General features: G+C 49.4%; 1 long non-coding RNA gene across 2 annotated transcripts in view; it reads left to right on the top strand.

Moving 5' to 3' along the window:
* Positions 1-2874: 2874 nt before the first annotated feature.
* LOC109246580 (uncharacterized) overlaps positions 2875-21443 on the top strand; it is a 32647-nt gene continuing 14078 nt past the window's right edge. The window contains exons 1-3 of one of the 2 annotated variants that reach the window (XR_002071409.2): positions 2875-4548; positions 5242-5394; positions 16588-17654. This is a non-coding gene — a long non-coding RNA (uncharacterized LOC109246580). The remainder of the gene's footprint in view (positions 4549-5241; positions 5395-16587; positions 17655-21443) is intronic. The other variant, XR_008421113.1, reaches the window with a different exon arrangement.

Consider the following 21443-nt stretch of genomic DNA (forward strand, 5'->3'; position numbering starts at 1 on the left):
ATGCCTCCAGCCTTGCTCGCCTCTCTCAGGATTGCTTTGGCTGCTTTGTGGTTCCATACAAGTGTTCGATTGTTTTTTCTATTTCTCTGAAAAATGTCATTGGGATTTTGATAGAGATGGCATCCTCTCTGTAGGTTGTTTGGGGGAGTGTTGGCAAAAATCAAACTCTCAGAGCCCTCCCTGACTGCCTTTGTTTGCTCTGGCTGTACAGAAAACACTGGGCAGAACATTCCAGAACGGGGTGGCTCGTTAGCTTTCCTCTGGTTCCACCCATCCTTTCATTTTATTTTACTTTATTATTATTTTTTGAAAATGTTTATTAAGTTTTGAGAGAGAGTGCAAGTAGGGAAGGGGCTTAGAGCGGGAGACAGAAGATCTGAGGTAGGCTGTGCTCTGATGCCAGCCGGATGTGGGGCTTGATCTCGCTAACCTCGAGATCATGACCTGAGCCAAAGGCAGACGCCTAACCGACCGAGCCACCCGGGTGCCCCAACTCCCATAATGTCTTGAACTACAAACTGGCAAATTCGTGAGCCTTCAGCAGTCTGACCGGTAAACCAGAAGGCCCGTGGAGGGAGTGCCACGACCCACCCCACCTGGTCTGTCGCCATCTAGTGGCCCGCTCGGGTCTCCCCTAACTTGGGTGCTGTTCAGTTTCTGTAGAAGCAGATGCTGGCTGAGGTCCCTGCCTCTGAGCAGGCCGCCCTCCAGGCATTTCTTCTTCATCTGAAAACCACGTCTTTCAAAATGTCACTTTTTGGGGGGTCAGATGCACCAGGATGAGCTTCAGGACCATGACGTGGGCATCTTTGTATCTTCATGCTCCTGACCGTTAGCTGTCTTCATCTTTTTCCTCCTAGGCCTCCTAGGGGTTAAATGCTATCAGGAAGAAGCAGGGCAAGTTCCCCTGCTTACTCTGCACATGAGGAATGAGGAATATTTGACGTTCATGAGTAAGCTATTGCCTATTGATGTTCCGATTACAGAGAAAATGTCCTTGTTCCTCTTTGTTACCCGTGAAACGGCGGCGAACGGTGCAAGATCGACTATAATTATGTGCTTGAGTGATGTGGTCTCTATGATACTAGGTGCAGAAATTCAGGGGAAAAGAGTATTGGAGATGGTCAGAATGGTCAGGTAATAATAAAAACAAAAATAACACAAGAACTGACCTTTATCAAGCACTTTCTAGGTGCCAGGCGTGACGCAAATGCTTTATGTGACTTAAAAATCCCCACGAAAACCCTAAGACGCAGGTGCACTCGTATCCCTATTTTACAGTGGAGGAGTGTGAGACACAGAAAGATCGAGTAATTTGCCCAAAGTGATAGAGAGCTGGGAGGGGCAGAGCCAAGGTTTGGATCCAGACTGGCCAGCTCCAGAGTCCTTTCTCTAGAATGCTACACCTGATGGTCTTGCTGATGGCTTTGTGAAGGAGGTGGGCCTGGAGCCTTGAAGCACGAGAGGTCCTGCAGCATGGGGACAATCTGAGAGGTGGCCCAGGGATGGAGTAGGCATGGCAGGCCCCAACAGGGAAGGAGAGACTGACCTCACTTGGGAGAGGGCACGTGCTGAAGAGCAGTGGGGAGGATGGCGAGGCAGTAGAGTGGGGACAGATGATAAAAGGTCTCAACATCTAGGCAGAGAGGGTTTGGTCTTGAGATCTCCTTTGAAGTGTGTTACAAGGTGGCTTTCTAGAAGCAGAGGTTTGGGTGGCAGCGACAGGTCTGAGGGTAGGAGGTGTGGAGGCAGGAATGAAGCGTTGAGGGTCTAGCCTAGGATGATGCAAGAGGCCTGGAAGCAAGGGAGCGCAGTGTGAGAGAATTCACGGACGGGAACAGAGGTGGGAAAAGAAGCTCCACGTTCTGCTGGCTTTGAGGTTCTGAGTCTGGCAGGAGGCACAGTGTTGACTCCATGGGCTGAGAGCTCACTGCTTACTCACCCAAAGTGCTATCACAGAGAATTAAACAGATAGGACATAATCAGGTTATTGGTCTTAAAAGCTACTGAGAATTTTTCCTATTGATTGTGTCAGTCAGGATTTGATCAGAGAAGTAGAACCCCTGTGAGCTATAGAGAAGAGGGGCTTTATCATGCGGGGCAGAGCTCCCGGGGCTGGTGGGAGGTGGGTCTGAGGTCTATATAAGGTGTTGTCCTTCTGTCTTATCTGGGCCGGCTCAGGGAGGGACGATGGAAGCAAAGGGATAGACTGGAACCGCCAGCGTGGGGGTGCGTGGGGGTGCGTCTGCCCTCCACCACCTTTAGAGCAGAACAAAATGGCGGTGCTTCACTTGCGCCTTCTGGGAAATGTAGCCACACTGTCCTTGTCCACATACAAGGCAGATTCACTTTTCTTTAATCTTTCTGTTGGCCTCATCACGTACACCGGTGGCGGGAGGTTTCCTGCAGCCGCGTCTTCTGCATTCGCCTCCTAGGGCCTCTGGAACGAGGTGCCACTGACCAGGTGGCTCGAACCGCAGAGACTTCTTGTCTCACGGTTCTGGAGGCTCAAGTCCAAGATCAAGGTCTCGGCAGGGTTGGTGTCTTGAGGCCTCTCTCCTCGGCTGGTAGATGCTGGTCTTCTCCCTGGGTCTCCACGGGGTCTTCCTTCTATAACTGCCCGTGTGCTTAGGTCCTCTTGCGAGTAAGGACACCAGCCATATTGGATTCGGCCCCCTCTGATGACCTTACTTTCATCTCTTCTTTAAGGACCCGTCTTGAAATACAGTCCCATTCTGAGGTGGCGGAAATTAGGATTTCTCCATATGAATTTTTTGAGGGTACGGTACAGCCTCTCACACTTTTTTTTTTTAATTTTTTTTAATGTTTATTTATTTTTGAGATAGAGAGAGATAGAGCACGAACGGGGGAGGGTCAGAGAGAGAGGGAGACACAGAATCTGAAACAGGCTCCAGGCTCTGAGCAGTCAGCACAGAGCCCGACGCGGGGCTCGAACTCACGGACCGTGAGATCATGACCTGAGCCGAAGTCGGACGCTCAACTGACTGAGCCACCCAGGCGCCCCTCACACTTTCTTTCTCATCCTACTTAATCTCATGGTGAAGGATCAGCCCCACAGCTATACCGACGGCTCCAGCTCTTACCTCTGGCTACTCATGGAAGGCAGCCTCTGGGCTTTTTTGGGAAGGTCAGGGACGTTATTTTCTGAGGCCTGTTTTCCTGTGCGAGGCTGTCTTTGCCCAGGCAAGGGGTGTTCCTCCTCCACGCCACACATTCCGACTTGGTCAGATCAGAAAGCAGCAAATCCAGGGGGAATTTTTTTTTTTTTTTTTTTTTTTTTTTTTTAACTGTCTGCAGAATCCCTTGCATAGCAGAGAGCTCAGGAAGGAAGGCCCTGTTTGGGGACAGAGGTCAGGGGCCCTTCAGAAAGGGTCAGGCCCTCCTCTGCTAATCCCAAGTCTGCTTGATTAGCCTCTGAACTGATGTACCTAGAATGAACTTTGACACAACCCAAGAATGTAATTTAACCCTTGAGCTTTATTTTCTCTCGTCCCTAAACCATCAGACTCCTGGGGGATTTAGAAAGGGGCTGGGGCAGGCATAGCAAGGAGAGGGTTCGGTGGCTCTCGCTTCCCAGGACAGCTGGCCACTGGGGCTTGCCTGAGCCCCCTGGCGGGAAGCAGGGTCTGGGCGAGGCTTCCCGAGTCCTGCCTACTGCTGTCCTGCTAGAAATAGGGAGAGCGGGGTGTGATACCCTTCTGCAAATCTGGAATCAAACCAGAAAGGTACCTGGCATCTTACTGCTCTCTCCTCGGGTTTCCAGCTCCCTGGCCCCAGCCAAGTTCGCCATCACTTTTTGCTGAAGTGAAAAACAGTGGAGATATGAATATTCCCTGGAGCCACTTTGGAATACGTTCAAGAATAGTTTCACAGCGAAACAGGCAAAAGGACAAGATTGCACAAAGGGCTGGATCACCCACTTGGAGAGCCGGTTCTAGAAAGAGGACTTTGATTTCGCGCGAGGGCCTTCACGCGCAGAGGAAGAAGGGAGTGGGCAGCGTTGGGGCGGAGGGGACAGAGGCCTGCTACCTGTCCAGGAGGTCCCCCTGTGCACAGTGACAGGCTGTCAGGGGGACAGCTTAGTAAACGGGTCATGAGCGGTCTGGCAGCCTTCCAACCCTCCTTGTACCTGAGACAAAAAGGCAGGCCTGGCAAAACTATTTAGGTAATTTCCTAGTGCATTTACCACTTCACAGACCCCACGCTACCCGAGAATGGGGGTCTTGAAAAGAAATAAAGCCATCTAAAATTTGTCCAACTATCTTATTACAGTAAGTGCTGAAGTAGGTGCAGTTTATTTTTTTATGTTTATTTATTTTTCAGAAAGAGAGAGACAGACAAGGTGTGAGTGGGGGAGGAGCAGAGAGAGAGAGAGAGAGAGAGAGAGAGAGAGAGAGGGAGACACAGAATCCGAAGCAGGCTCCAGGCTCTGAACTGGTCGGGCTTGAACTCACAAACTGTGAAATCATAACCTGAGCCGAAGTCGGATGCTTAACCCGCTGAGCCACCCAGGCACCCGTGAAGTAGGTATATTTTCTAATCTTCACTGTCTACCTTAGTGAAACTCTTGTGCACCAAGGCCTGGCAGGTCTAATATATATATATATATATATATATATATAATTTATATATAGTAGAATTTATATATAGCAGAATATAATTTACATATTTTTTTCAAGTGTATTTTTTCAAGTGATTTTGTGTGGTGTGAACTTTCCTGCTTTCTAACCACGGCCAGGGGTGGCCAATTTGGGAAAAGCAAAGGAGGAGGAAAAAAAAGGAAAAAAGAAGAGGCTGTCTTCCACCAGTGCTCTCCTGGGGTCTGGAAAAGGGTTACAGTGGCCCCAGCGAGGGCCGCTAACTCCCTGCAGCGTCTGTGGGGAGCACCGGCAGGGACCGGAGGGGTCCAGTTTGAGTCTGGGGAGGCCTCAGGGCCAAGCCCCACCCAGCCCCAGATGCAGCCGGGAGAATGGAATGCCGTGCTGACCAGACCCGCCTGGCCGAGGCTGTGGGAGGCAAGAGGCCATCCCCAGAAACCACAGGGAACAGTGTGAGGAGATAAAGAGACCAAGTGCTTTGTGCTCTTAAGATAACACCCTCTCCTGTAGAGGGGGAGGTCCTCGGAGCAGAGCAACTGAGATTCCAGGCTGCTTCTGGGGGACCCAGACTGAGTGAAACCCTCTGACCAGGTTTTCCTTTGCTCTTGTATACATTCCCCAGCCGGCCTTCCTGCTCTTTTCACACGTACTGGAGGCCTCAGGGCCTTTGCGCGTGTAATTCCTTCGGCCAGGAGTGCCCCGGGCCGCTCCCTGGGCCAATTATCCCTCCGGATGTTGACAGCCTTCACCCCTCAGGAAAGCCTGAGGTCCCCTGGTACGTGTTGTCCCAGCTCCCTGCCCCTGGGCTCTGTGACTCTTCCTCTCCTTCGCCACGTTATAACCCCAGCCTCCAAGAAGTCAGCGAGTCCCTTGCGTGTTGCCACGTGTCTGTGCCTGGAGGTAGTCCTTTGGGGGTGTGAGGGTGGAAGAAGGGAGACCCCTGCCGTCTCCCCCGTGAGGGGAGGGTGTAGCATCCACTTCCGGATGAGGAAGGTGGGGCTCAGCAGGCCCCGTGACTGGACTCGGGCTACACTCAGAAGGGGTCATGGTACCCAGTTCTCACGCTTAGGGTGCCCGAGACCCTCTGGGGAGCTGGTTAAAAACATAGCTTCCTTGCCTGGCTCTCAAGATTCTGTGTCACGGCTTTTTTTTTTTTTTTTTTTTTAATTTTTAATTAAAAAATTTTGTGTTTTTTTTTTTTTTAAAGTTTATTTATTTACTTCTGAGAGAGATAGAGTGAGCGGGGTGGGGCAGAGAGAGAGAGAGGGAGAGAGAGAATCCCAAGCAGGCTCCGCACCGTTAGGACGGAGCCCGATGAGGGGCTCGGCCTCACAAACCGTGAGATCACGACCTGAGCCGAAACCAAGAGCTAGATGCTTAACCGACTGAGCCACCCAGGCACCCCTTATTTATTATTATTATTACTAAACAAATTTTTTTTTAATGTTTATTTATTTTTGAGAGAGAGAGAGAGAGGGAGCAGGGGAGGAGGAAAGAGAAAGAGACACAGAATCTGAAGCAGGTTCCAGGCTCTGAGCTGTCAGCTCAGAGCCCGATGCGGGTCTCGAACCCACAAACCGTGAGATCATGACCTGAGCCAAAACCAAGGGTCGGATGCTTAACCACCTGAGCCACCCAGGCGGCCCTGGAATCATTTTTATTTATTTATTTTTTTTAATTTTTAATTTTTATTTTTTTTAATGTTTATTTATTTTTGAGAGAGACAGAGACAGAATGTGAGTGGGTTAGGGGCAGAGAGAGAGGGAGACACAGAAGCAGAAGCAGGCTCCAGGCTCTGGGCTGTCAGCACAGAGCCTGACACGGGGCTCGAACTCACGAGCTGTGAGCTCATGACCTGAGCCGAAGTCGGACGCTCAACCGACTGAGCCACCCAGGCGCCCCCCTTGAATCATTTTTAAAGTGCACAGTTTGGTGGCATTAAGGACATTGACACGGTCATGCAACCATCGCCACCATCCATCTCCAGCACTTTTTCATCTTTCCAGACAGAAACTGTCCCCATGAAACACTAACTCCCTGCTCCCCTTCCCCCAGCCCTTGGCAGCCACCCACCCATCTTTTTTTCTGTCTCTATGGATTGACTAGGGACCTCCGATAAGTGGAATCATACAGCATGTGTCCTCTTGTGTCTGGCTTATGTCACTGTCAGCAGCGTTTTAAACAAGGGCCCCTGGTAATGCTCGCCTAGGGGTCTGGACTGCTCCGAGAAATTCTGGTCGCGGCAGGGAGGAGGGGTGGGAGAAGCGTCCTGGCACAGGCTTGGAGGGCTGAATTTACATGGGGTGAGGCAGGAAGGGGTCAGGGGGTGTGGGCTGAGAGTCAGAAAGGGAGAGCGGTGAGGGGGATGGTGACAGAGGGGCCCTGGGGTGGGCAGCGGCTGGTTTTTGGCAGGTAGTGCTCAGGGCAGGGTGTTGACCAAGGAACTCAGGGCAGAGGGCCCGTGGAAGGAGAGGTGTGTGGACCGGTCAGGTCAGGGAGGGTCCAGAGGCTGTGGGTCACAGGCCAGGGCGAGGTGCCAATAAGGCTGGGGTGGGGTGTGGGGGGGGTGTGGGGCCATGAGAAAAACCGGAGGGGCGGGTGGTGGTGTCAGAGCCATGCAGGTCAACCCAAGCGGGGGCGCCCTTGAGAAGCAGGGCCCAGATCCCACCCTAGGCCTAGAGGCAAAAAAGTAGGGTCATCAGGTCTGGGCAAGCGGGCCTGTGGGCACAAGAGAGAGGTTTGACATGGGGCCAACCCTTTGCCTCAGTCAGGAGATTGCACAGACTTCCTGCTGAGGAGGTGCCGGGGTTCGGGGCAGTGTGACCCTGAGTGCGCGCCCAGGGCGTGGGAGCGGCAAGGTTGGCCCCCCCCCCACGCTCCACCGCAGACAGCTCGCTCAGGGGTGTCTTTCTCCGCCTTTCCACCCTCTCCCACCCCATCTGCCTCCGCTCCCCCCTTTCCTCTTAATTCCTCCTTGTCCTGAGGGCCCTGCACAGAGCTGGCGCACCGCTTTGCCTCCTACGTCTGCTCGGCACCTCACTTTCCCCTCTTAGGACGTGCACGGAAACAGCACCGACGGCAGAGGTCGGTCTTAGGGATTAGATGGGAGAACTCAGGTAACGGGCTCAGAGCCGTGCTTGGCGCAGCTGGCAGTTAATAAATATCCGTCAGAACTCACAGAAGTTTCTGGTAGGGTGTGACTTTCCCTGACTTATTATTATTTTTCCCACGTAATGCAACAGAGACTTCGAGAGGAGGCCCGGGACCTCCAGGCGCCGCGTGTACGGACGTGGACAGCGTGGGCAGCGGGCAGTGGGTGAGTGGTGGCTGAGACAGCTTGAGCCGGGCTCCCCCGCTCTGCAGGATTTCTGCCATATCTTGCGGGGAGCGGGGAAGCCGCTGGAAGTCGGCTTGCTTGAGGGATGCAGGGGTTTTCTGATAAACAAATTCCTTTAAGGGAAGAAAGATTTAGGCCTCAGCTGTTGGAGGTTGCCAGATGGTTCGACGTGCGGCCTGAGGTGGGACCCTCGAATAGGTCTTCCTGTGTCTCACCCTTGAGTCCTGTGGAGACAAGGGGGCTGAGTCAGAACATGGAAGGATGATGCCTTCGTGCTCATCAGTCTGAGGCAGAAGGAAGAGGCATTTTGCCCAAATGGGCACGAAGGATGGGGTGTCTTTGTTGCACTGAGGACCCAGGAAATACAGTGTGGCCTTGGGCCTTCACGCCCGGTCACAGCAGCACAGTGCCTTGGGGCGACAGCACAGTGCCCAGCGGTGTGGTGGCCCCTTTGCAGGTGGAGGAGGTGCCCGGCTAGGGTGGCCGGTGGCCGGTGTGGGGACCCTAGGGTCAACTTGGCAAAGAGTGGGGGTGTGGCCCTCCGTGGAGGGAGACGCTGAGGTAGAATTCGTGGCAGACCCTTCGTGGGAGCAGACTGGGTCTGCTTAGGAGGACATGTAAGCAGCTGTGCGAGGATTTCCCAGAGTAATTGTGTGTGTGTGTGTGTGTGTGTGTGTAAACGATGGTAGGTGTTGGAGGAGGCCGAGACCCCACCATAACTGTTGGAGGAAGAGTCAGTGACACCCACATCATCACTGTCAAAACAGCCCCAACCTTAAGTCCATGTGGGGTGGCCCAGGCAAACACAGGTCACACATTTATTAATAAAGGATAATGTTCCCCTTCCTACTGAAAACTGTTTCTCTCTCTTGTCAACACGGGAGGTGTAAGCTGCTTTTGAACTTCACGAGACCTTTCCTTTCTTCCCTGCGGGTGTGGAGCTTGATTTTATTAATGTTTTTTCCTCCGGGCTGAGTGCAGTGACCCTCTCTCAAGGAGGGGCTTGGAGGAAGCCTCCTTCCCTTAATCCCTCTCCCTGGCTGGGTCATCGCAGGGCTTTCTAGCACCCTGCGTGGTGTATACCACGGGCACCCTGGCCCCACCCCTCGTCCCCACCCTGTCCCAACTCTATATTCCCGTGTCCAATTCCCACTGGGCTTCTTCCTGCCTTTGTCCCTGCTCTGTCCTCTAAGGCAGTAGTTCTCAAATGGGAGGGGGGGGAGAATTGCCTCCCAAGGGCCATGCGATGATTTTCAGACACAGCTTGGGTTGTCGCAGCTTGCTGGGGGCGGGGGTCCTACTGGCTGTAGTGGGTAGAAATAGGTGTCATGGACTGAATGTGTGTGTCTCTCCCAGGTTCATTGGGATTATGGTTGAAACCCTAAAGCCCAATGTGACAATGTGATGGTTTTTGCAGGTAGGGCCTTTGGGAGGTAATGAGGTCACGAGGGTGGGGCCCTCATGATGAGATTAGTGCTTTATAAGAAGAGCTGCAGAGATCTTTGCCTCTGCCTTGTGAGGATATAGCAAGTGTATGTTAACTATACTGGAATTAAAAGAAAAAACTCAATAATAATAATAAGAATAAGAATAAGAATAATAAGAATAATAAAGATACAGCAAAACAGTGGCCATGGGCAAGCCAGGAAGAGGACTCTCCTAGAACCCACCCTGCTGGCGCTCTGATGGCAGACTTCCAGCTTCCAGAACTCTGAGATAAATTTCTATAGCTTGAGCCACCCAGCTGGAGTATCTTCGTCCTTGCAGCCCAGAGCTAAGCATCCTGTGGTGCACAGAACAGCCTCCCACAACAAAGAATTATCCAGTGCAAAATGTTTCAAGTGTTGCTGCTGAGAAAGAAACTCTGCTCTGGGCTGCTTGAACTGTGTTTGCAATCAGCAAACACGTCCCACCCCCCCACCCCCCAAGAACCACACCTCTGTGTCTTTATCCCTGGGGCTGCAGGAGGCGGAAGCTCTTGTCCGACAAAAGTCCCTCCCAGAGCCTTTTCCCATATTGGTATAAATAAAATCAGAAGGTCTCTTAACTTGCAGGGGTGATCACAGGTGGAGGAGGCATCTGGGTTGAACAGCAGGAAGGGTTAGCTCTGGAGCGATCTGGATTAGCCCAGCAACTTGTATTTTTATTTATTCCATTGAAATGTACCAGCTGGGAGGGCATGAGATTCTTTTTTTTTTTTTTTTTAATTAATTATTTTTTAAAGATTTTATTTGAATCCAAGCTAGTTAACATATAGCGTAGTAATGGTTTTAGGAGTAGGATTTAGTGATTCATCACTTACATATAACACCCAGTGCTCATCCCAGCAAGTGCCCTCCTTAATGCCCATCACCCATCTAGCCCATCCCCCCACCCACCTCCCCTCCATCACCCCTCAGTTTGTTCTTTGTATTTAAGAGTCTCTTACGGTTTGTCTTCCTCTCTGTTTTCATCTTATTTTTCCTTCCCTTCCATTATGTTCATCTGTTTTATTTCTCAAACTCCACAGATGGGTGAAATCACACGATATTTACCTTTCTCTGACTGACTTATTTTGCTTAGCATAATACACTTTAGTTCCATCCACATTGTTGCAAATGGCAAGATTTCATTCTTTTCGATCACTGAGTAATATTCCATTGTGTATGTATACCACATCTTCTTTATTCGTTCGTCACTCGATGGACATTGCTGTTTCCATGATAGTGCTGCTATCAACATTGAAGTGCATGTGCCCCTTCAAATCACTATTTTTGTATCCTTTGGATAAATACCTAGTAGTGCAATTGCTAGGTCGTATTTTAATTTTTTTAAATAATTTTTCTTTTTTCACATATATATATTTTAAGTTTATTTATTTATTTTGAGAGAGAGAGAAAGAGCAAGCAGGAGATGGGCAGAGAGAGAGAGAATCCCAAGCAGGCTCCACACAGACAGTGAGGAGCCCACCGCAGGGCTTGAACTCATGAATCATGAGATCAGGACCTAAGCCGAAATCAAGAGTTAGATGCTTAACTGAATGAGCCACCCAGGCACCCCTATTTTTAATTTTTTTGAGGAACCTCCATATTGTTTTCCAGAGTGGCTGCACCAGTTTGCACTCCCACCAACAGTGCAAAACAGTTCCCTTTTCTCCTCATCCTCACCAACATCTGTTATTTCCGGAGTTGCTTGTTAATTTTAGCCATACTGACAGATTTCAGGGTGGTATCTCATTGTGGTTTTGATTTGTATCTCCAGGATGATGAGTGATGTTGAGCATCTTTTCATGTGTCTGTTAGCGATCTGGGTGTCTTTGGAAAAGTGTCTGTTCATATCTTTTGCCCATTTCTTCACTGGATTATTTGTTTTTTTGGGTGTTGAGTTTGATAAGTTCTTTATAGATTTTGGATACTAACCCTTTACCTGATATGTCATTTGCAAATATCTTCTCCCATTCTTCAGACTGTCCTTTAGTTTTGCTGATGGTTTTCTTCACCATCAGAAGCTTTTTATCTTGATGAGTTCATTTTTGCTTTTGTTTTCCTTGACTTGGGAGACATGTCTAATAAGAAGTTGCTGAGGCTGAGGTCAAAGAGGTTGCTGCCTGTTTTATCCTCTAGGATTTTGGTGGTTTCCTGTCTTACTTTTAGGTCTTTTCATCCATTTTGAGTTTGTTTTTGTGTCTGGTGTAAGAAAGTGGTCCAGTTTTCTGCACGTTGCTGTCCAGTTTTCCCAGAACCGTTTGCTGAAGAGACTGTCTTTTTCCATTGTATATTCTTTCCTGCTTTGTTGAAGATTAGTTGGCCATACATTGGTAGGTCCATTTCTGGGTTCTCTGTTCTGTTCCATTGATTTGTGTGTCTGTTTTTGTGCCAGTACCATACTGTTTTGATGATTACAGCTTGAATTGTGATGCCTCCAGCTCTGGTTTTCTTTCTTTTTTTTTTTTTTAATTTTTATTTATTTTTGAGAGAGAGAGAGAGAGAGAGTGAGTGAAGGAGACACAGAATCCAAAGCAGGCTCCAGGCTCCAAGCTGTCAGCACAGAGCCCGACGCGGGGCTTGAACTCATGAACCGTGAGATCATAACCTGAGCCAAAGTCGGATGCCTAACCGACTGAGCCACCCAGGTGCCCCTGGTTTTCTTTTTTCAACATTGCTTTGGCTATTTGGGGGTCTTTTCTGTTTCCAATCAAATTTTAGGATTGCTTGTTCTAGCTCTGTGAAGAATGCTGGTGTTATTTTGATAGAGATTGCATTGAATATGTAGATTGCTTTCGTAGTATCGACATTTTAACAGTATTTGTTCTTCCAACTCATTGAGCATGGAATATTTTTCCATTTTCTTGTGTGTCGTCTTCAATTTCTTTCATAAGCTTTCTATAGTTTTCAGTGTATAGATTTTTCACCTCTTTGGTTAGGTTTATTCCAAGGTATTTTATGGTTTTTGGTACAACTGGGAATGGGATCAATTCCTTGATTTCTCCTTCTGCTGCTTCATTATTGATGTATAGAAATGCAACCTATTTCTGTACATTAATTTTGTGTCCTGTGACTTTGCTGAATTCATGGATCAGTTCCAGCAGTTTTTTGGTGGAGTCTTTCAGGTTTTCCACGTATAGTATCATGTCGTCTGTGAAGCGTGGAAGTTTGACTTCTTTCTTGCCAGTTTGGATCTCTTTTATTTCTTTTTGTTGCCTGATTGCTGAGGCAGGACTTCCAACACTATGTTGAACAACAGTGGTGAGAGTGAACATCCCTGTCGTGTTCCCGACCTTAGGGGAAAAGCTCTCAGTTTTTCCCCATTGAGGACCCATATTAGCTGTGGGTCTTTCATAGATGGCCTTTATGATCTTGAGGTATGTTGTCTCTATCCCTACTTTCTTGAGGGTTTTTATCAAGAAAGATGCTGTATTTTCTCAAATGTATTTTCTGCGTCTATTGAAAGGATCTGGGCATAGGATTCTTGCAAATAAAGAGATGAGAGATGAAGGTTTATGGGAGGTGATGATCTGAAGTCAGCGGTCATTCACAAAACTATTGACCTTGCCCACCTGGGATGACCACCCATTGGACCCTTTAATCAACACCCAAGCCTCATCCAGCGGCTGTGTGACAAAGCATTTGGACAATTAGCTGAGTTTTGAACCTCTTAACTTTGGTGGTTTTGGTGGCTGGGAACCAGAGTTCTAGTTACAGGAGTCATTCTTTAAATTCTAGGAGATTTTTCCATGTAATTTTGGTTCGTGATCTGGCGCTCATACATGAGTGAGGTGTGCTTCCTGCTTTCCCTGCGTTGTCCACTTTGTGAACTCAGGCCATCTCTCAAGCCACCTACTCTGCGCCTGATATCTCTCACCCTCATGGAGTTACCCCTTGTACCTACACAGCACCTTAAACAGCCCTCGACCGAGCTTTTACTACAGTCTGGTTATGTGAATATAATCCCAAGGTAATTAATATAGCTAATATAATTATCCCACAGTGGAAGATTCTGGAGGGTAGGGACCACATGTTGTTTACTCATCTTTGAGCCCTTGACACTGGCACTGTGTCTGACCCAAGATCGGGCTTCAGGAAGTGTTTGCTGAGCTGAGCTGAACTTCAAAAGAGTGAACTGTTTGCGTCAGTTTCACGGTTTAAAACGGCAAACGTGGGTCACTGAATACATCGCGCACAGAAGGAAGGCACTGCTGGAAGTTTAGCAGGGTGTGTTGGGAAGTTGCCTGAGAGTGGCCGTCTCTCTTTTTCAAAGCAATTACAGCTTCTAACATGCTTTGCTCAGTATCAAAAGGCTTGAGTATTTCAAGATGCATTTTTGGAATGCTGGGCGAGCCATGGTGGAAACATCAAGAAGCTAGGGTATTTCTAGGATGCGTGTGCTCTCTGACATTCTGCAGATTTTGAATTGGAGAATATGCATTTTCTTTTAAGGAAATGCAATGATACTAGTTGGAAGGCCATACTTAAATGTATTGAACTAGACTGTGAAGAAGGACCTAGGCTTTGTATAACCACCAAGTAAACCAGGTCATTTAAAAAAATGTTTATTTATTTTGAGAGAGAGAGAGAGAGAACAGGGGAGGGGCAGAGAGAGGGAGAGAGAGAGAGAGGGAGAGAGAGAGAGAGAGAGAGAGAGAATCCCAAGCAGGCTCCATGCTGCCAGCACAGAGCCCGATGCAGGGCTTGAACCTACGAACCGTGAGATCATGACCTGAGCTGCCAGCAAGAGTTGGACGCTCAACCGACTGAGCCACCCTAGTGGCCCATGAACAGGTCGTTTAAAAGAGAAACCTGAGGGCCATCATGAGTATGCAAATGATTCCTAATTAACAGGCATGTTGCTTGTAGACTTATTGCTTATTGTACCGCATAGTTAAAATGCTTCCTTACCTTCCTTGTACTGTGAGTGCGCTTAGTAGCCTCTGTTTACATGATCACAAATCCTCAATCAGGGGAGTGTTTGAATTAATACAGTTTTGTTTCATTCACTGATCTCACAAGTATTCACTGAATGCCTATTATGTTCCAGGCACCACGGATAGCAATGAACAAACCGAATCCTTGCCCTCTTGGAACATTCTAGTGAGGCCAGGCGTGAGGATGGTTGGCAGAAAAGGAGGAAATATCTGCTATGTAGAGCTGACAGAAACTGCTGATGGATTGGATATGTGGGGGAGGTGGTGAGAGAGGGATCAAGGATGACTCCTAAATTTTTGGCCTGAACAACTGGCAGAATGCCCCCGCCATGCACTGAGCTGGGGGAGGCAGGGAGAAACGGATCTGGGAAAGAAAACCCCAAAGTTCAGACATCAGGGGGGATGTCAGGGGCGCAGATGGTCGTGCAGAGGTCTGGTGTTCAGGGGAGCAGTCTGGGCTGGAGATACAAATTGGGGGCTTTCTCAGGCTGCCTTAAAATAACAGAAATTTATTGCCTCCCGGTTCTAGAGGCTGGAAGCCCAGAATCAAAGTGTCGTCCGGGCCACGTGCCCTCGGAAGGTTCTAGGGAGGACTCTTTCCTTGCCTCTTCCTGGCTTCTGGTGGTTGCTGACAAGGCTTGGCATTCCTTGGTTTACAGCTGTACTATTCCATTTCTGCCTCGTCACACACATGGCCATCTTTCCTCTGTACCTGTCTGTGTCTCTTTGTCCAAACTGCCCTCTTAGAAGAACCCCAATTGTTGGATGAGGGCCCACCCTAAACCAGGAGAGTATGGGATCCGGAGCAGTGCCTGGCTCATGGGGAGATGTATTACAGAAACTCCCGAGTAGGCATTCAGCAACTTTTATAGCCGAATCCCCCAAGCACAGGTTCATTCTTGCAGCTATCCATCTGTTTTCTCTTTCTCAACAGTATTGGTCTGTAATCAATAGGAAATAAAAAATTAAAAACCTCCCTCCCTCGCCACCGGTTGAGTAAGATAGGAGCTCAGACTTCACCTTGGATTTGGCAAGTATGGGTGGCCTTGACCATGGAGGTTTTGTTGGACTGAAGGGGAGGGAGCCTGAGTGGAAGTGGTTCGCCAAGAATGGCAGGTGTGAGGGGCGCCTGCGTGGCCTTGATTTTGGCTCAGGTCACGATCTCACAGTTCGTAAGATGGAGCCCTGCTTCAGGCTGTGCACTGACAGCACGGAGCCTGCTTGGGATTCTCTCTCTCCCTCTCTCTCTGTCCCTCCCCTGCGCTCTCTCTTTCTCTCTCAAAAATAAATAAATAAACATAAAAATAAAAGAATAGCAGGTGTGAAAGGATTTGGTGAGTATGGATAGAACTTCGCTCTGGAGGGCAGCGAATTGGGTTGGCAGGAGGAGGGAAAAGTGGGATCAAGGGAGATATTTCTTATTCTTTAAGATGAGGGATCTCAGACCTCGTCTGCATGCTCAGCGGAAGGGAGAGGGGGATGAGGCAGAAGAGAGGGTGGTCAGGACTGGAGCCCGTAGGCTGGTGAGAGGAGATGGCATCCGGTGTCCCCTGGAGGGTGGGCTCCTGATGGGAAGGAGCAGGGGGAGCACATCTGTATTTGGAGCGACTTCCCCAGTTTTAGCTGAAAGTCCCCTGTCCTGGGAAAGCTTTAAAACAGAAAGTTCCATGTCCCAGGGCCACTCCCCTCTCCCAGTCCCAGGCAAACCAGGTCAGGTTTGAAGGGAGAGTTGGATGCTGGGAGGCCAAGGGGCTTGTTGGAGGGAAGATGAGGTAGTCTTTAATCGTTGGCTTCTATTTTCTGGGTGACATAAGGGCTGAGATCATGAACTGAGAGCAAAGACAGGGAGGGAGGCTGGAAGGGAGAGGAAAAGTGGTAGGACAGCCATCTTGGGAGGGGGGGAAAGGGAGCTCGCTAAGAAATAGGGTAGCACTTCTGGGCAGTGCTGGGTGGCAACTTGTGATCTGTGGTCACCCACGTCACGTGACAGCAGGCAGAGCGGCAGTGGGGTGTATACACTGGAAAACTCCAAATGGCTAACGTTCTGTCACAAGCGATTTGTTGGAACACGGGACGCTAATTGCGTTGTCCTGGAACATGGTGGAAAGGGGTACGTCAGCAGAAACACATTCCTGGTCTGTAGGACTTCCAGATGAAAACAGAGCCGCAGCCAACTCTCCTGAGAGTAGATTAGCAACACTTTCACTCAGACCTTTGATTTCTTCCCATAGGGGCTGTTCATAATTGTAGTGCAGACCCGGTCACGTTGTCCACACCCTTTGTAAGCATGGCACCCTTCCTCTCCTCTCCTGCCGAAACACCCCAGTGGCTTGCTCATACCAAATACTTCTTTGCAGTTTGCAATTACGATGATCTGCAGAAGCAACAGCTTAACACGAACGGAAATAAAAAGTTACTGCCTGGCGTGATTTCACCGATCTTCGTGTTAAAGGAGTCCGGCCGGATTGCCGGTTTTGGTTTGTGCTGCCTCTTCTTTTGGCAGATTTTAGGCATTTAATCAACGCGGGTAATTCAGAAAGTAGCAAAGCATAAGGATTTGGAGTTACAACACCTGGATTTGAGTTATCCACGTACTGGATTTTGGGCAGGTGACCTTCTGAAGCGCCTCTAACCTGCCAGCCTCAGTTTCGTCATAAAAATGTGGCTAAACCTACCTGTGCCGGCTGCTTCATAAACTCTGTGAAGGAAAGTGTCGTGTGTCACACATAGGTTGGCTATTGCTCTGATTGTTTGCGGTGTGGTTCTGTGCCTTTCTTTGGTAGATTTCAATTCTGCAGCTTTAATAATAGGGACAGAGAAAACTGCCGATCCCCTGGGCGTGGTGGCTAAGCTCCTGATGACCGTCAGGAATGAGGCGCTGGACTAGGGACCAGGGATGAAGTGAGTGTAGAGTAGGGGCGGAGGGAGTGAGGCACGGGTGTGGGGTGGGGATTGTGGCAAGAGGGAAACTTCTGGTTGTAAGATACTGGGTGTGGAGTCCTTCCAGGCGTTGGTAAGCCCTAGGGGCCGCCTTAAAATGGGATTATAGAAATAGTGTTCCGGGTCCTCTGTTTCAGAATGCAGGCTGCGATGAGGCCGGTTTGGAAAGAGTTGTATTTAAAAGTTTACATGCCTGTCACTTAAAGTTTTCGCCTTCAGCTATTCAGGAAATTCTACTCTATAAAGTGACTCATTCATTCCCTAAGGATTCTGCACAGCCAGGGTTTTACTGGGTCAACCGCAGAGACATCAATTCCTGGAAGATTGTTTCCATTTTGTCATGGACTATAACTTGGAGGTAATATTTTTGAACACCCAATTACGGAGAACTCGAAATACTTTTTAGAAATTGGCTCTTAAATCCTTAGGTGCTGTGTCCTATGACTATGGCAACTAGAAATGCTTTATCATCTCTAGATTTGTTACTTGTTATTTAAAAATTAAAAAAAATTTTTTAAATGTTTATTTTTGAGAGAGAGAGAGGCAGAGTGTGAGCGGCGGAGGGGCAGAGAGAGAGAGAGAGAGAGAGAGAGACAGAATCCAAAGCAGGCTCCAGGCTCTGAGCTGTCAGCACAGAGCCAGGAACGGGGCTCCAACTCACAAGCTGTGAGATCATGACCTGAGCCGAAATTAGCTGCTTAACCGACTGAACCACCCAGGTGCCCCTAAAAATTTTTTTAATGTTTATTTATTTATTTTGAGAGAGAGATAGAGAAAGAGAGTGAGCATGAGCAGGGGAGGGGCAGAGAGAGAGAGAGAGAGAGAGAGAGAGGAAGAGAGAGAGAGAACCTCAAGCAGGCTCCGGACTCTGCTATGGGCCTGATGTGGGATTCAAACTCACAAACCATGAGATCATGACCTGAGCCAAAATCGAGAGTCAGACGCTTAATCAACTGAGCCAGCCAGCCCCTAAATTAGTTACTTTTAATGTGCTTAAAAAAGCAAGTTCACGTCCAATTCTACCACCATACAGACACCTCCTCTCCAGGAAATCCAACTTACCTCCAGTTACTGAGGGGGTCCTTTGGTCTTCTTTCCTTGATCTCAGCCTCTGTCTTCAAAATCCCATTATTTTCATCTCTCTGCTTTCCCAAGCTCAGGGCTTGGTCTCCTGCTCCTCTCTCACCAGCCACTAAAGAACTTTTATCCCCTCTTTAATTTTATTTATTTCCCTTCTTTAATTTTATCTATCTATCTATCTATCTATCTATCTATCTATTTTTAAAGTAAACTCTACCCCGGGCATGGGGCTCGAACTCATAACCCAAAGATCAAGAGTCACACACTCCACCAACCGAGCCAGCCAGATGCACCCCTCCTTTAATCTTTTTAAAAAGATACCACAAAAGCAAATTCTTACCAGTTATTTCAAATAACTCAAAACCGTCTATAGGTGTTTTTTTGGTTTGTTTTTTTGTTTCGTTTTGTTTTCTTCTGAGAGAGAAATAGAGAACAAGAGGAGGAGGGGCAGAGAGAGGGAGAGACAATCCCAAGCAGGCTCCGTGCTTTCAGTGCAGAGACGGATGCAGGGCTCGAATTCACAAACTGTGAGATCGTGCCCTGAGTCGAAGCCGAGAGTTGAACGCTTAATCGACTGAGCCACCCAGAGCCCCAAATAACTCAAAACTGCTTAAAATGAAAAGTAAAAGTCCCCCCCACTGCTTTTCCAGAGTGGCCCCTACCCTCTCTGGGGAAACTCCCCAGGCTGAAGGCTTCAGGACTGTGTCCGTGGATCCAGGGCTCCAATTCTAGCCCTGGGAGCGCTGGTCCCTCCTTTCTGTTGGACATTGTCATGAGGGTCTCTCGTTTCAGACACAGCACGTTTTCAGAGTTGTTGGCGGGACCCCCTGCGGATAGGATTTAAGTGACCTGCAAGAGAGGTTTCCTGTGTGTAGCCCTGGGAAATATATTTGAGCTCTGTGTTCCTCAGTTTCCTCATCTGTAACTTGGGGAGTTAGGACACCATGGGCCTCAAGCACTCTTTCCTCTAACTCATCTCTGTGTCTAGCCTCCTCTTCCTCAATTCATATTTCTTGTTTCTTTTCCTGCTGTTGTCTTTTTTTTTTTTTTTTTTTTTTTTTTGTCCAGCAGAAAAATGTCGAGGTGCAGACATCAAGACATCAGAGAGCTAGGGTCACCTTTGGGCTGGCTAGCTGTGTGACCCTGCCAATCACGTGGCCTTTCTGGACCTGTTTTTTCATGCAAGAAATGAAGGACCAGGACTCTTTGATCTCCAGGAGACTTTCCGGTTCTGACACCCCATGATTCTCCTGACCTCCTCCTACCTAGGGGTGACCCCTCTGATCGTAAGGGAACCGTGAGCTCTGGGCATTTGCTGCTTTTAGCACAGGGTGGTGATAGTAGGTTTGGGGCAGGGGACAAACCAGGGAAGCTGGACCCTTCTCTAGAGTCCCTGAGTCAGCTCCTCTTGGTCTGACTTCATTTTTTCATTGGGAGTGTTGTGAAATCCCAGAACATCGCCCACGCCCTCTCTCAACCCTGAGTACATTTGGGGCGCATTCCAACACCAAGTAAGAGCCATTTGGAGATGACCTTGGAAACCCCTGCTCCTTGTCCTTGTGTGTGACTTTGAAGGGGGGCTAGAATGACTAGCCATCCCGGCTTGCCCTGGACTGTCCCGTGTCCCAGGAACCCCCACAGGGCACACCGGGGACGGTCGGTTCCCCTACTGCTCTGCCCTGTCAGGGCCTGGCTCACTTCCTGAGCGGGGTAAGTAAAGGACCCAGCGGGGCAGGGAGACTCAGAATCAGCCGGAAGGCTTGGTGGATGCGGATTCCTGGGCCCCACTCTGGAGAGCCTCTTCCGGTAGATCTGGGGCGGGGGACTGCGAATTGGCATTTAAAGGCTTCCAGGTGAGTCTGGTACAGGTGGATCAGTACCGCACCCTGGGACACACACGGTGCTTGGGGTAATGCGGGGAACAGGGTTGGCTCCTGCCCTCATGTTGCTTGTGACATGGGCAGAAGCCCCAGCAGGGAACTCAGCTCCCGTGTGGTAGAATATAATGGACACTGTAACATGAGTAGCACGAGGACCAAGATTCTTATTCCTCCTCCCACCCTCCCAAGTAATCCAGTGCTTACAAAGCTCGGCTTTGTTCATTAAGAGGGTTGACTTGGCATTTTTCGGCAGGGGGCCCGCAGGGAGTTTGAGTGAGTTGCCAGAGATGACCATTCCCTGCAGTTGATGGCAGACTCTCCCGTCCCAGAACTACCCCTGCTCTGTCCGCTGCACCGCGTGACCCTCTGGCGAAAGCGCGAGGGGACCACCTCTAAAGGGGACCGTCTCCACGGCCCACTGTGGCCCTGACCTTCCGGCATGGAGGGCGGGTGAGGAAAAGCAGCCTCGTTCTTGTTCTTGGTAGGGCAGCTGTCATTTCTGTTGCTTATGAGCTGCCCCTTTTTCTAAGGTGAACTGATGAGCTAGAGTCCCCCAGGGCACTTAGTCATGGGGATGATTTGAAGAGGACCCGAGATGGCCTGTAAAGGGCAAGCTTATTCTCTGGGTTCCGGTGGGTTCCCTCAGTCCCTGCTGCCACAGAACAAAATGGCGGAGGCGTCCCTCAGAGGGGAGAGGAACAGAGCGACAGCTCCACAGGCCTTCAGATGAGGGACACAAGGTTCTTGGGGTCTTGGAAGGACATGTCACCGCTGGGGCTCCAGGAAGGCCAGCGTCCACGGCAGCCTGGAGCTGTGGGGCCGAGGGTCACCACTGGCCATGCTGACTCATCAAGCTGGTCTGGGAGCTGAGGTGAGGGCAGCTGTCTTAGTCTGTTTGGGCGGCTATGAGAGGATAGTATGGACCGGGCAGCTTATTAGCCACAGAAATGTATTCTTTGTAGCTCTGGAAGCCTGAGGTCAGGGCACCAGCACAATTGGGTTCTGGCGAGAGCCCTCTTCTGGGTTGTAGCCTGCCCACTTCTCCCTGTGCCCTTACGCATTGGAAAAAGGTGAGGGAATTCTCGGAGGTCCCTTACATAAGAGGGCTAATTCCGTCACAAGGATCCCACCCTCATTCCTAATCACTTCCCAAAGGCCCCACCTCCTAATATCATCATGCTGTGGTG

The sequence above is a fragment of the Panthera pardus genome, unplaced genomic scaffold (assembly GCF_024362965.1).
Source record: "Panthera pardus isolate Hobbes unplaced genomic scaffold, ASM2436296v1 HiC_scaffold_12, whole genome shotgun sequence".
Classification (NCBI taxonomy): Eukaryota; Metazoa; Chordata; class Mammalia; order Carnivora; family Felidae; genus Panthera; species Panthera pardus.